The following is a 15,842-nucleotide window of genomic DNA, read 5'->3' as shown; positions in this document are numbered from 1 at the left end:
ATTATAATTACAAGTGACTCTTTAGACATTTTCTCACTGTGGAAACAAAAACAACCAATCATTCTAGTGGTTAAAAAAAAAACAAATAAACAACTTTGTGATTTTTTCCTACTAAAGTAATTTAGGATTAATTTTATTTTATTTGTATTTATTTCCTTCATGTTTAATTAATATATATACGTATGCATGTTATCTCCTCTATTAGAATGTAAGCCTCTCAAAAATAGGATTTTTTTTTCATGGTCTTGTATTGCCCAGGACAGTATCCGAGAAGAATTTAATAAAAACTTGTTGACAGATTGATGATGATAATAGTGATGTAATCTTAAGAATAATATGCTAACTTTCTAAGGGATCAAAACTTTTCAAAGGTAACATATCATATATACTTTGTATACTTAAGGACATTATTCTGTGAGTAGTGGTAGCAACAGATTAAAATTGAATAACCTGACCCAGGAAAGTTAAAGTAATTTGCCTAAGTGAATTATTTTGTGAGTGGGCCTAAAATCAGGTGCTAACTCAGCAGCATATATGATCCTTTTGAAGGCAAATGAGTATTTGCATCAATAAAAAGAAAATTTGGAAGGTTTTGTATGAATTGTCACCACAGAAACTTTACTGGCATAAGGTACGTAGGATATAAACATTTTTTAGTTCCTATTGAGTTGTAAATTACATCACTTTCTCTAGAAAGCATTTTCTTACAATGGCTTAAAGAGAACATCTCAACTCTATTCAAAAAACAAATACCCAACTAATAAAAACTAAAAAAAACCCTTTCCCAATTCCCAGAAATCAGGACATTGTTTCTCAAGTTTTTTTCTTTTTGTTTCTCACCACACTCTGAAAAAAAGGAATGTATCTCATTTCCACAAGCATTTCTACTCATTTTATTCAGTTTTAAAATTGTTTTTAGTTGCTGCATTGAATGTACGCCATCTAGTGTTCATGAGCCATCACAGCTCCTGCTCAGGTATGAGGCAAAGAGCTTCTTGGTAACAGAAGTCTCCAAATAACCTTTGATAAAAAGAAATAGTCCTGATGTGTTGGCATAATATTTGGTTTTCTTTTAAGAATAGAGCTCTACAAAGTTGCTGGTTATAAAATAAACCCACATAAGTCATCAGCATTCTTATATATCACTAACAAAATCCAACAGTCAGAGTTACAAAGAGAAATCCCATTTAAAGTAACTACTTATAGTATAAAATATTTAGGAATCTATCTGCCAAGGGAAAATCAGAAACTTTATGAGCAAAACTACAAAACACTTTCCACACAAATTAAGTCTGAACTAACTAACTGGAAAAATATCAAATGCTCCTGGATAGATCGAGCAAATATAATAAAGATGACAATACTACCTAAACTAATCTATTTATTTAGCGCTATACCAATCAGACTTCCCAAAAACTATTTTGATGACCTAGAAAAAATAGCAACAAAGTTCATATGGAAAAACAAAAGGTCAAGAATTTCAAGGGAATTAATGAAAAAAAAAATCAAATGAAGGTGGTCTAGCTGTACCAGATCTAAAATTATATTGTAAGGCAATGGTTACTAAAATTATTTGGTATTGGCTAAGAAATAGACTAGTTGATCAATGGAATAGGTTAGGTTCAAAGGACAAAACAGCCAATAACCTTAATTATCTAGTGTTTGACAAACCCAAAGACCCCAGTTTTTGGGATAAGAATGCAATATTTGACAAAAATTGCTGGGAAAATTGGAAATTAGTATGGCAGAAACTAGGCCACACTTAACACCGTACACCAAGATAAAGTCAAAATGGGTTCATGATCTAGGCATAAAGAATGAGATCATAAATAAATTGGAAGAGCATAGGATAGTTTACCTCTCAGACCTGTGGAAGAGGAAGGAATTTATGACCAAAGAAGAACTAGAGATCACTATTGACTACAAAATTGAAAATTTTGACTATATCAAATTGAAAAGTTTTTGTACAAACAAAACTAATGCAGGCAAGATTAGAAGGGAAACAATAAACTGGGAAAACATTTTTACAGTCAAAGGTTCTGATAAAGGACTCATTTCCAAAATACATAGAGAATTGACTCTAATTTATAAGAAATCAAGCCATTCTCCAATTGATAAATGGTCAAAGGATATGAACAGACAATTTTCAGATGATGAAATTAAAACTATTACTACTCATATGAAAGAGTGTTCCAAATCACTATTGATCAGAGAAATGCAAATTAAGACAACTCTGAGATACCACTATATACACCTGTCAGATTGGCCAGAATGACAGGGAAAGATAATGCAGAATGTTGGAGGGGATGTGGGAAAACAGAGACACTGATACATTGTTGGTGGAATTGTGAATACATCCAGCCATTCTGGAGAGCAATTTGGAACTATGCCCAAAAAGTTATCAAACTGTGCATACCCTTTGATCCAGCAGTGTCTCTACTGGGCTTATACCCCAAAGAGATACTAAAAAAGGAAAGGGACCTGTATGTGCCAAAATGTTTGTGGCAGCCCTGTTTGTAGTGGCCAGAAGCTGGAAAATGAATGGATGCCCATCAATTGGAGAATGGTTGAGTAAATTGTGGTATATGAATGTTATGGAATATTATTGTTCTGTAAGAAATGACCAACAGGACGAATACAGAGAGGATTGGCGAGACTTGCATGAACTGATGCTGAGTGAAATGAGCAGAACCAGGAAATCATTATATATGTCAACAACGATACTGTATGAGGATGTATTCTGATGGAAGCGGATTTCTTCAACAAAGACAAGATCCAACTGAGTTTCAATTGATCAAGGATGGACAGAAGCAGCTACACCCAAAGAAAGAACACTAGGAAATGAATGTAAACTGCTTGCATTTTTGTTCTTCTTCCCAGGTTATTTATACCTTCTAAATCCAATGCTCCTTGAGCAACAAGAAAACTGTTCGGTTCTGCACACATATATTATATCCAAGATCCACTGCAATCTATTTAACATGTATAGGACTGCTTGCCATCTTTGGGGAGAGGGCAGAGGGAGGGAGGGGAAAAATCGGAACAGAAGTGAGTGCAAGGGATAATGTTGTAAAAAAACTACCCTGGCATAGGTTCTGTCAATAAAAAGTTATTAAAAAAAAAGAAATAATATTATTTAATACATATGGGAAAAAAAAAGAATAGAGCTCTATAACTTGTAAGTTATAATTGTATACTTAAAAGTGATATTGGAATTAAACTTTATTTCATTTTTTTCTTTGTTCCTAACTCCCATGGAACTTGGCATTCATGTTCAAACTAACTACAATGTTCCATAATTAAATTACCTACTTAAGAAGTGTCTGGCAAAAAGGTTAGATCTATGAAATATGAAGAGAGCCAGATTATTATTATTTTTTTTAACTCTAACTCCAGGCAAGTAAATTAATTGTTTCTTTCAGTTTCCTCAAAAACAAACAAAAACCCTTAAAGATGTTAACTTTTAATTGATATGTATAAAATGTTCTAAGAATATGAAACCTTTAATACATATTTTGCAAAAAAAAAAAAAAAAGCTCAAAAAATTTCTCAGGATTCCTTAAATAGGAAAATTTTGACTATAAAAATAAAATGGAAGAAATTATTTCATTGATATGGGTGTTTCTTCCATTGAGGAAGAGCATAATAGATGGCTGTCAGGAATTGCTATACCCAACACCATTGCATAGTGACCCACATGATGTTTCTCTGAATTCATATAAGCTGGTTCTTAGAAATGACACTGTCAGTTGAAGTCAGGATACAGCATAGTTGGCTGTGGCTGTTCAGTCCAAAAGTACAGAAGGCATTACCACAGATAGGGCACAAGTGGTTTATTAGCATATTTAGAGTGGAAGTGGTTCTGGATTTATACAGAAACATTCCCTTTGTGCTTCTATAATTCTGCTTTGTGGATAGAGTATAGTATCTTCTCTGATATGGGCATATCATGGGCATATCATGTTAGATAGTCCTATGCTAAGATGTTCCACAGTTAATAAAATTTTTTTCAGATATACTTTGAGAGTATCCTTCTATCACTTCTTCTGACCACCATTTGAGTGCATATTTTATGTGAGTTCTTCATAAAATAGTGTTTTGGGTGAGCATGCATCTGGCATTTGAATTAGGTGGCCAGTTCATCAGAGTTGTGCTTTCTGCAATAGGGTTTGAATGCTTAGCAGTTCAGCTCTCAAGACTTCCGTGTCTAATACCTTATTTTGATATCACCTTCAGAATCTTCTTGAGAAAGTTCAAGTGAAAGTAGTTCAAACTTCTGGTGTGCCATGTTAGATTATCCAGGTTTTGCAGGAAAACACAGATGCAGTCAGAATAATGGCTTTGTAGATTTTCAATCTGGTATACAGTCTGATACCTTTAATTTCCCCTACTTTTCTTCAGAGTCTCCTAAAGTCTGAGTTAGCTCTGCTAATACATGTAAAAACCTTATCATCTATGTAAGAATTTCTGAAAAATATTCTGCTTATGCAAGTGAACTTATCCACAACATTCAAAATTTCTCCATTTGTAATCAATGGTTCCACAATAAGGTTGGTACTGTAATACTGGAGAAACTGAGCAAGACAGAAATTAGAGAGTACTTAATAATTTATTAAATGGAGAGATATACTGGGACCAATGGATCCATGTTTGGTCCCAGGGCTGAATGAGACAATCGTTTCCAATAATCCAGCAAACCGAGTTCTCAATGGCATATCTACACATAGCTCAGATGCAGAGGGTAGACTAAGGCAGGGGTGGAGTCAGGGTGCTGAGAGCAGGAATGGGACTGACAAAGTGGGGTGAGCCTTGGGAGAGGGGATGACATAATCAGCGGAGGCAGCCTGGACATGGGGAGAGGCATCTTGATAAGACAGTATCTGATATTCTAATAGCTTGGGATGGAGAGAGGCATTCTGATGTGCCATCAAGTATTCTGATAAAAAGGGAGGGGAAGTTTTGCAGAACTGAGAAGCAGGGAAACCAAGGCAGGACTGGGTCAGGATAATTAGGGAAACTGAGTCAGGACAATAAAAGAGAACTGTGGCATAAAAGTACAGTGCTGGCTGCAGAAGAATTCTGCTTTTTTGGAGTTAACTGTTAGGACAAAATTAAGATTGGTAGCAAAGAATAAATTCATACTCTGTTGCATCTCAGCCTCAAAGACTGCACTGAGTGCACAATCATCTGCAAACAAAAAGTCACGCATCAACTCCCTCTCCACTTCAGTTTTGGCTTGTAGCTTTTTCAAGTTAAATAATTTATCACCAGTTGGAAGCTGATCTTAATACCGTTATCATACTCATTGAAGCCTTCTGACATTTCAGAAAACATCAAATTAAAGAGCATGAAAGCAAGCACACAACCCTGCTTCACTCCACTGGTGACTGGGAAAGCATAAGAGCATCCTTCATTATCTGTACAAGTATGCTTTTGTGGACTGCCACACAAAAATGATGAACTTCTCTGGGCAATCAGATTTTGCCACCATCTTCCACAAGCCTTCATGCCCTTAGTCAGATAAACAAATGGTACATAGAGATCTCCGTGTTGGCTCTCGATATTTCTCCTGGAGTAGTCAAGTTGTAAACACCATACCAACTATCCCTCGCACCTTTCTGAAGCCACCTCGGCTCTCAGGTAGATGACCATCTTCCAGGCAAAAAAATCAGGCTCTTAAGGAGAGGTCTAGCAAGAATCTTGCATCAATGACTAAGAAAGAAAGCTCTTTATGATTGTCACAGGACAATCTGTTTCCTTTATAGAAATGGACAACAAAAGGGATCCTTAAACTCTTAAGGGATAATTTTCTTTTGTCATATTGTAATGCCAAAGTTCTCTTTTAATGGGGTGACCAGTTCCTCCAATTGTCCTATTTCATAATTCTGCCTTAAGGTTATGACCGTCCCCTCTTAATGGTTGAGATAAAGGTGTTATAGACATTCCTTAATGTCATTAGAATATCAGTAACCTCCCTCTATCCCCACCTCGGTCCCTCCATTGTTGTTATTCCATAAAAGGCTTGCTATCCCCATACTCGGGGCTAGACTCTTTGAGATGATAGTCGTCTAGCCCTGGGATCCATTGTCCCAGTATTTCTCTCCATTTAATAAATTATTGAATTGGTCTCTAATCTCTGTCTTGCTCAGTTTCTTTGGCATTACAATATAATCTGGAAGATTTCATTCAGCTTCTGTAAAAGCAATGGACTCCCTTTCTGCTGAGATGGAATCAGTACTAGGTGTTTTAACAGTGGAGAGGAGCTTAATGGCATTCATTATCTCTTTTTCAGTTGGAGATTTGGCTAGAGAGAAAATGATTACAACCTGAGGCAAACAATCAATGGCTTCAGCATTGGTTGATGATAGTCTGTTGAGAACTACAAAAATGTTCAGCCTTTCTCTCCAGGATCACTTCCTACTCACAGCTCAGTGTGGCTCCATCAGTACTGAGCAGCTGAAATGGACCAGAAAGGGCCCATAAGCACTCTTCAGGGAATCACAAAGGCTCTTGGGATTACTGCTGTTAGCACAGAATTTAATCTCATCTGTCTTTTTGCTGAGGCAAGAATTCTGCATCTCCTAGCTTCATTTGCATTGTTCCAGAATTCAACAAGTACTGATTTCAATTAGCAACTTTTGAGTAAAACAAGGCAGGCAAACCAAGGTCAAATTCATCCTCTTCAAGATAATCCTTCACTTTCAGGAAAAGTGGTGGCCCCAAACAAAAGGACTATTAGGAGACTCAGTGTTAACAGGGTAGACCCTTTCTTCCTGTTGAAAGGGAAGGCCAAGTAAAAAGGTGGGGAGGGGTTGTCAGGAGATTCAGGGTTTTCTGACCCAGCCCTCCCCCCCAAAAAAATCAGGGGACCACAGAGTCCTTATTACATCAGGAACAAGGAAATTCTAGGCATGAGAGGTAAAGTCAGAAAGAACGTTTGGAACTGAGAGATGGGAGTCTCTTGTTCACAGAACAGTCAGAAGGCCAGTGTCACTTGATAACAAGAATATGTTTTAGAAAGTAAAGTGATGGAAAGGCAGGAGGTAGCTAGGTTATGATGGGCTTTGAATATTTGTTTTCTTATCTATGTACATATTATACCTCTCTAGGATAATGTAATATTCTTAAGGGGAGGAACTTTTTCTCTTGTTATTCTTAGTACTAGAACAGAATAAAGATTAGGACTGGACTTGACATTTTGTCTTTATTTTGTATTTATTCATTGAGATCAAAAGGAAGCCACTGTGTTGAGGTGTAGGCCAAATATTGAGGTCTAGATTTGGGGTACCTAAATGAAATTAGGGTTTAGTTTAGGTCTAGTGGCAGGTTTGGGGTACAGGGAGTCTAACAGAGATCCTCTGCAACCCCCTTGGATTCAGCGCAAGGATACGGCGGTATTTGAGGTCTAGTAGCGGCTCGAATTCCCAATAAAAGCATTTATTGGCCGGAGAGCTATATTGATAAAAGAGGTTTATTATTGAGTTTAGGAGTAGGAGATAGGTGAAGGTAGAGACAAGGAGGGCACTGGACAGAGGGTCCAGTGGACAGAGGGTCCTCACGTGGCTACCATGTTTGGAATCTCTGCAAAGAGGGGTTCCCAGCGAGGCCCTTTTAAGTAGGAGACTTAGCTCCAGGGGCTTTGGGGTATAGCCCCAAAGTTGGCTCAGATCTGGATGGGGCTGGAACAGGTCCGGATCTTCTATTGGAATTCAAAGGGACCAGGATTTGTGAGTCAAAGGGTAATTTACATTAACTGGGGGGGGGGGGGGGTGGGGAATCAAAGATTGGAATCTTTCCCCCATCAACTGGAGTTTTTTGATTGGGACCTGCATTTGAAGAAAATCAATTTAGTGGCTGAGTGAAGGATGGATTAAAATGGGGAGATACTTGAAGCAAGTGGACCCATAAGGGGAGGAACTTTTTCTCTTTTTATTCTCAATACTAGAATAGAATAAAGATTAGGACTGGACTTGACATTTTGTCTTTATTTCGTATTTATTCATTGAGATCAAAAGGAAGCCACTGGAGTTTTTTGATTGGGACCTGCATTTGAGGAAAATCACTTTAAGTGGCTGAGTGAAGGATGGATTAAAATGGGGAGATACTTAAAGCAAGTGGATCCATCAGCAAACTATTGCAATAACCAAGTGTGAAATAATAAAAGCATGCATTAAAGTGATGCTAGTGTCAATGAAGGGAAGATATTTTAGAGATACTGCAAAGGTAACATAGAGAAATCTTGGCAAGAGACTGGATATGAAGGGATAAGAGATAGTGAGGAATCCAGAATGACTTCTAGGTTGTAAACCTGATGGAGTTGTCCTCTAATTGTAATAAGGATGGTAAAAAAGGGGGGAAATAGCTACTTTTAAATTGTTCTTAAAATTAAAATGGTGTAGTGTAATAAGTACTCAATTAAAAGTGAATAATACTGGATTATAGTAAGGATTCTAGTTCAGGCAGGTTCTGTCACTAGCTTTTTGTGTGACTCATGGATATTAAAGTCATTTAGCCCCTCTGGGTCTGAGTTTTCACATTTCTAAAACAAGCGAGTTGAATCAGACCACCACAAAGATACCTTTTAGCTATACTATGCAGTAACCCAATTATTCTTTGCTTTGGTTTCAGTAAGTTCTTCTAATTATTCTAGTTTTTCCTTCAAATGTTAAGAAAGTCATAATACAGTCTGCAAGGATTTCATTAATATTAATATAATTTCCAAATGGAAGAAATAAGTTTACCAAATGTACAGAATAAGGCTGTGATCACAAGAATCAAGAAAATAGTGTTTAAATGGATCATTTAATGGATAGCTTTCCTTTATGCAATGCTTTATAGTCTAATAAGCATCTGTTTTGTTTAATTAACTTCAATTTTTTTTTTAGTTTCCAAATTTCCTCTCTGGTTTTCTTCTTGTGCATGTCTCTAGAGAGGGCCTTCTAGTCAAAACTTTTGACTTTTCAGCTGTTCACAACCTATGTCTATGCTCTTTTAGCTTAAAAAAAAAAAAAGATAAGCTACCAGGAGACAGGGGAAAATACCTATTCAAATAGTCACTGTAGAAGTTCAGATTTTAGAAACACTTTCCTTTCTGCTGCTTTGAAGTTGTGAACAGACCATTTATTTGTAGCTTTCTGACCATTTTGAAAATAAAATTCTAATTTACATTCCCCAAGTAAATCATTTAAAGATTAGATGACCATTCAAATGCATCAGGGCCATTGAAATAGTCTGGTGACATCAAATCACAAAAGCAAAATTCAGGCTACTTTTGACATCAGCAGAATTCTCATAATAATTTTAATTGAATTAATAGTGGTTTTTATGTGGAGATCAAAGCTAATTTATCAAAATTCATTCAGTACCTTTCATAGTATCATAGAAGACATAATGTATTTTTTTAAATGTTCAAAGAAAGAAACAGATATGTATGTTATATATGCACTTAGTATAACTAAAAAGTAGACTATATGGATATGGACATAGTTAATAATTTTTTCAGTCTACTTTCCTGAATCCTATCTACTGTAATGTCCATGCTAGCTTTCTAGAGGTCCTCCAGATGGGCTTTGGTCTCAGCAGAATAGTTACCACAGGGATGGTCAGGAATAGTGTATAAAGTCTTTATTGTCTCCTTCACAGTCTGTTCACTCGACTGTGTCCCCAGTTCTCTCAGCCCCTAAATAGCCCTATTACAATACATCATTATAGCATACTGAGTATGTGTGAACTAGAGAACCATTACATCACCATACTAAGTATATGTAAACTAGAAAACCATCATCTCATCAATCACACTTTGTTAACAACCTTGTTAAGTATCCTTGTTTTAAGTATACTTCTCCAGAGTTCCGGCCCTCTTCACAGATATGTCAGGATTATCAAACAACATAGAGCTTTTGAATTCTATTCTGAATTTCTAAGAATTAGACTATTCTCTCTTCTATAAAAATAAGAGAAAAAGTAGCCCTTCCTATTTCCCATCTGTGTCTATTGTTCTCCATCCGCCCAAATCTGCTGCTTATCAAGATATTATCTTCTCTATATGGCTTAATTATTTTCATTTGTGAGCTATTTGAAATCCAGCTGAGGATATAATAAAGAAGTTTCCTACTTCATAACCACGTATCTGAAAAGGAATGTAGAAAGATGACAATTGAGCCTATTTGGTATTTATTAAGTGCTTACTATGTACTAAGCACAGAGAATATCTATTCATTTATCATTCCCTGAAAATATGTCTTCTGCCCCCAATATTCATAACTGACTTCATAACTGAATTCCAATAGTTTCTTTTCAATTCACATTCTCTGATATCTCCTTACTAGCCTAGATCCTTAACTTGATATAGTTCCTTTTTCTAATTTCCATAGTCTTGCGATTCTTTTCTCTTTTTATTTTCCTAGGATTATATTATTTTTTCCTCTTCCTGTGTAAAAAGTGGGGGGGGGGGAGGGGGGAAGATAGCCTATCCCCATCTCAGTTAAACTGAATATAAAAAGATGACTTAACTTCTAATAAATATTGAATAATTATGTTGTGTTTGTATCTTTATGTTATGGGTGAGAAAAGGCTTGTTATTTTTTTTCTACATACTTGAGTAAGACTGATTTTCTACTCTTTGGAGTCCCTGTTTGTTTAGGTGGGCAGGTCACACAAAACAGAACAGTACGTAATATGGTGAAATCTAAGGGAAAATATTTCTACCTTTTCTATCATTTTTGATACTTGGTTTTCAATTTCAAAGCAAGGTAAGAGGCAGCATTCTAATAATAGATATAGAGCTTGTGCATTGTGGCTAGCCTCCTTTCCCCACAAAAAACCCATGGTTCAAATTCTTCTTTTGACACATACTGACTAACCCCACAAGTTAATTAATTTCTAAGTGCTCTAGCCAATTTTAAGTCCCAGAGAAAGTATCAACCTTAAATCAATGAAATGTCAAACCCAGTCCTAATCTTTATTCTATTGTAGTACTAAGAATAACAAGAGAAAAAGTTCCTGGAACCCTTAAGAATATTACATTGTCCTAGAGAGATATAATATGTACATAGATAAAAAAACAAGAAATTTAAAGAGGAAGAATGCATGTTCAGAGGAAATTAGGAGATCCTTCATAGAGTATATGTCATCTAAACTATACCTTGAAAGAAGAAAAGAGAGAGGATTCTGAAAAGATGATAGAATAGGTCAATAAATTTCAAGTTCTCCAGATTTCTCATTCCTCAGGACAAACATATATCAGTGAAAAAAAATCAAGAAGATTTGGGACAAAACAGAGGTCCTCCAGGTACAATCCAAGATCCCATGTGAAGTGCAAATACTTCTGGGCTAGCTCTACAGAACCACCAAGTGGGACTTTTGGCGGCTACCTGGGTTTGGCTGGAGCCTCAGCAGGAACCACAAACACTTTCATCTCTTGGATTGCAGAAGTTGGTCTGAGTCCTGGGATACTGAGGGAACTTCACTTGATTAGGAATGTCAGGCCCAGCTTTGCTGCAGAGATGAAACCCTGGTTGAGAAGGAACCAGTACACCTGGTAAGTGCAGAGGCAGTGGGGCAGTATGATGCTAGCACTTGCAGGAGAAAGAAGCTCTTGGCTTGAGGTTATAAGTCAAAGGGAGAGCTGAAGTGAAGACAGAGGTACCCCATGAATTAGAGGTGCTTACACTAATAATACTTCCCATTTAAAAAAAAAAATGAAGCAGCAAAGAAGAAACATCCCAAACATAGAAACTTACTATGGCAATAGGGAAAAACAGGTTCTTATTCAGAGGGGGACACTATTACCCCAAAGAGTACCACTAAATGGCTCCAAGTCCAAAGAAAATTTATAGAACTTAAAAAAGAATTTAAAAATCAAATGAGAGATATTGAGGAAAAAATAAAAAACATCCAATAAAAACAAGAAGATAATTTTTTAAAAAGTTAGCCAACTACAAAAGAAGATAGCAATGGGGTGGGGAGAGGGGGGAGAGAGGAAGGACATTCAATCAACTTGCAGATTTTCAGAATTTTCTATCCCCCAAACCTGAACTCAGTAGAAAATTTTAACATATTTGTCAATATTCAAGATTAATTTCAAGGAACTTAACAAGGACATATTGTTTACATTTTTTTTTTGTTTTGTTTTGTTTTGCTTTTTTGCTGAGGCAATTGGGATTAAGTGACTTGCCCAGGATCACATAGCCAGAAAGTGTTAAGTGTCTGAGGCCAGATTTGAACTCAGGTTCTCCTAACTTCAGGGCTGGTGCTCTATCCACTGTGTCACCTAGCTGCCCTTTGTTTATATTTTTTATATGGAAATGTATACTACATGTTTAAGATTGACATTAGTAAGTATGTAGCTCAAAAGACTCACACAAAAGAGGCAGAGGCATTAGAGAGGGGAGAAGGGCTCATAATTTTGAAAACCTACTAACATTGGGAATGGATTAAAATAAGCATACTACATATACTTCATGAAGGATATAGCACCCTCCAAAATCTATTAAAAAACAAGGAGGAAGGAAGAGAGTAGCCACCTAACAACATATACCAAAGTAAAGTCAAAATGGGTTTATGATGTAGACATAAAGAGTGATATTATAAGCAAATTAGAACATAGGATAGTTTAGCTTTCAGATCTATGGAGAAGGAAGGAATTTGTGACCAAAGAAGAACTAGAGCTCATTATTGAACAAAAAATAATAATTTTGATTATATTAAGTTAAAAAGTAGTAGTTGTTGTGTTTTTCTTTTTCCCAAACAAAACTATTGCAGACAAAATTAGAAGGGAAGCAATAAACTGGGAAAACATTTTTATATTCAAGGGTTCTGGTAAAGGTCTCATTTCTAAAATATATAAAGAACTAACTCAAATTTATAAGAATTCAAGCCACTCTCCAACTGATAAATGGTCAAAGGATACGAACAGACAATTTCAGTTGAAGAAATTAAAACCATTTCTAGTTATATGAAAAGGAGCTCCAAATCACTATTGATCAGAGAAATGGAAATTAAGACAACTCTGAGGTACCACTACACACCTCTCAGATTGGCTAAGACCACAAGAAAAGATAATGATAAATGTTGGAGGGGATGTGGGAAAACTGAGGCATTAATACATTGTTGGTAGAGTTGTGAACTGATCCAATCATTTTAGAGAGCAATTTGGAACTATGCCCAAAGGTCTATAAAACTGTGCATACCCTTTGATCTAGCAGTGTTTCTACTGGGCTTATATCCCAAAGAGATCTTAAAAAAGGGAAAGGGACCCGTATGTGCAAAAATGTTTGTGGCAGCCTTTTTGGTAGTGGCTAGAAACTAGAAACTGAATGGATGCCCATCAATTGGAGAATGGCTGAATAAGTTATAGCCAGATGAATATAGCTGGAATATGTTATAGTTCTATAAGAAATGATCAGCAGAAAGATTTCAGAGAGGTCTGGAGAGACTTACATGAACTGATGCTAAGTGAAGTGAGCAGGAACAGGAATTCATTATACATGGCAAAAAGATTATATAATGATCAGTTTTGACGGACACAACTCTTTTCAACAATGAAATGATTCAGACCTATTCCAATAATCTTGTGATGAGGAGAGTTAGCTACACCCAGAGAGAGGACTGTGAGAATTGCAGGTGGATCACAACATAGCATTTTCACTTCTTTTGTTGTTGTTTGCTTGAATTTTGTTTTCTTTCTCATTTTTCTTCCTTCTTGATCAGATTTTTCTTGTACAGCAAAATAATTGTATAAATATGTATACCTATATTCGATTTACACACATTTTTTTTACAATGTATAATATATACTGGATTACTTGCCATCTAGGGGAGTGGGTGGGGGGAAGGGAGAGAAATTGGAACACAAGATTTTGCAAGGATCAATATTAAAAAGTTATCCTTGCATATGTTTTGAAAATAAAAAGCTTCAATAAAAAATGAAAAAAAAGAGAATGAAATAAGGGGGGGGAGGCACAAGCAGAGGGGGAAGCAAAGGATTGGGGAAGAAGTTAAGGGAGAGATGGATGGAGGAGGGAGAGGATAAATCATAGCAAGGCAAGTTAAGGAACAGAATCAGCAGGGAGAGGAAAGAAGAGATATACACAAACACTATAACAAAGACCAGGAGTCAAATTTATTAAGGAAAAAAAAAGTATGGCTAGTAATCATTGATCTTGGACAAACTTAAAGATTCAATTAAGAGAGAAATTTACATTATATATCAGTCATACTAATATTGTTTTAAATATATGTTTACATATGGATAAATGAATGTATGTATATATGTATGTCTGAGTACAGGAAAGTATGTATGCATGTAGACATATGTATATGTGAATACAGATATGTGTGTATGTGTGTCGGTGTATATATCTATTTCATCTATTTGGGATAATATGGCCTGCTTAAGAGAGGTGGAAAGGATGAAAGGATATGTCAGCCCATAATAATATTGTTTTAGATGCATATTTAAAAATGGGTAAATGTATATGTGTGTGTTTGTGTGTGTGTGTGTCTGAGTATATGTAGATTCGTATTCATGTTATTCTATGTGTATTTAGATATATGTGTATGTGAGAATATATATATATATATATATATATGTATCTGTGTGTGTGTGTATGTGTATCTATTAAATATATGTGTGCTTAATATGTCCTTGGCAAAAGTGAAAAGAATAAAAGAGGGAAAAAAAGAATAAAATAAAAAAGTACACAGGAGAGAACAAAAGAAAGAATAACCTAAAAGGAAGCAAAGATGAACCTTCATGAATATAATTTCTTCTACTATTATATATCCTTTCTTGAATTGAAAATCATTGTTATATATTTTGAATCCTCCCTGATGGAATCCTGGGCACATGACAATGTTCTGTTCTATTTTGTTTTATTTTTTGTTTATGTCTTTCTTTTTCTATTTTTTTAATAAAAAAATTTTAATAAAGAAAAAAAAAAAAAGAAATTACAGGAGTGCCAAAAGAACACCCAGAAAATAAAAAGAAAAAGAAGAGAAGGACTTTAGAAGATGGGAATGAGGAAAGAGTCTTTTAGTCATGAGGAATGATCTGTGGAGAGGCACATGAAATGGAGGTAGGATGCTGAGTTTAGGAACAATTAGCAATTGTATTTGGTTAGAATATCTGTCTCTACAAGAAATTGAGTCATTTAGAATGTATACAAAGACATAGCAGGTTCTTGATCAGTAAGGGCTTTACCGTCAAGATATATATAGTTTATATTTTAATCTAGACACAGGAGGGATTCACTTAAGATTCAAGACTTGGGAAGGGACATGATGAGACCTGTGCTTGATGAACATTATGTTGGTAAACTGTGTTAGAAGAGAAAGAAACTGAAAGGAAGAACATCAATTAAGAGGCTACTATTTATACAGGCAAAAATGTGAAGAGGGTCTCTATGAATACAAGGAAGGGAATAGATGTGAGATTTGTGGAGGTAAAATCAATAAGACATGACAATTGATTATAGAAAAAAGAACTGAGAGGAAAGGAAGAAGAAAAATGTTTATTATTTACTATGTGCTAAGCACTGTGTAAATGTTTCACAAATATTCTCTAATTTGATCTTCACAACAACTCTAAGAGGCAGATACTGTTATTATTCCTATTTTATAGTTGAGGAAATAAAGGCAGACATAGCTTAAGTGATTTTCCCTGGGTTACACAGCTAGTTAATGTCTAAAGCTACATTTGAACTCAGGTCTTCTTGACTCTAGACTCAGTGGTTGGATAACCACAAGCTTGGGAACCAGGTGACTAGAAAGATGGTGGAATTTTTGGGGTGGGGAAAAAGGAAAATTTGGAGGAGAACAAGTTGGGAAGTGGAGAAGTTTCC

General features: G+C 35.7%; 1 protein-coding gene across 2 annotated transcripts in view; it reads right to left on the bottom strand.

The window, feature by feature from the left end:
• Positions 1-15,842, bottom strand: part of FANCC (FA complementation group C) — a 175,840-nt gene that overhangs the window by 33,847 nt on the left and 126,151 nt on the right. The window lies entirely within an intron of this gene.

Source organism: Sarcophilus harrisii, chromosome 1, assembly GCF_902635505.1.
Source record: "Sarcophilus harrisii chromosome 1, mSarHar1.11, whole genome shotgun sequence".
In the NCBI taxonomy this organism is placed as follows: domain Eukaryota; kingdom Metazoa; phylum Chordata; class Mammalia; order Dasyuromorphia; family Dasyuridae; genus Sarcophilus; species Sarcophilus harrisii.
Note: the sequence above shows the minus strand (reverse complement) of the source record. Positions and strands in the feature narration are given on the sequence as shown.